Raw genomic sequence first — 600 nt, 5'->3', positions numbered from 1 at the left:
CCCCCCCCCCCCCCCCCAGACTGAGCCCGCTGTGAGCCGTGTGCCGGCTAATCCCCTCTGAGCTCCATTCAGGCAGGATAAGTAAGCGGTCATGACATGAGGGCGCTGCGGCGTAGTGCTCAGAAACAATCAGGAAGGTTCAAGTCCCCACCAACAGTTGCACGTTTAATTAGGAATTATTATAAAAAACGCCTTTTACTTCCGCGACGCCGTCTGAATCATCATCTCGTGGCACGTTGGTGCCTGATAGGTCACCGAACAGAAATGCCCACTGACAAAAGCCTGAGGCCCGGAGGTTGCCTCACTTCTTTTTCTTTTTTTTCATAAACTGCACACTTTTGTCTCGTTTCACAGCAAATTTCTGCCAACTTCAGTGTTCATTGTCAGCAAAGATGAGTGCCAAGTTTTGTTCTGAGCGGCATGATGCAACCGCGCTGTAACACTAAACAGATAATGCTGTTAGCTACAGAGGTCTTTTTTAAGTTCCTTTCTTTAGAGGGATTTCTTTTTATATTGTTAACTTTCACTTTTGTAACTCCGTGCATCCCAGAAGCTTTTTCTTTTCTATCCCTCCATTTTTTATTTTTTCACTGACTACAT

This window comes from Nematolebias whitei, chromosome 3 (genome assembly GCF_014905685.2).
Source record: "Nematolebias whitei isolate Nwh7 chromosome 3, NemWhi1, whole genome shotgun sequence".
NCBI classification, from domain to species: domain Eukaryota; kingdom Metazoa; phylum Chordata; class Actinopteri; order Cyprinodontiformes; family Rivulidae; genus Nematolebias; species Nematolebias whitei.
This window is presented reverse-complemented; position numbering follows the sequence as displayed.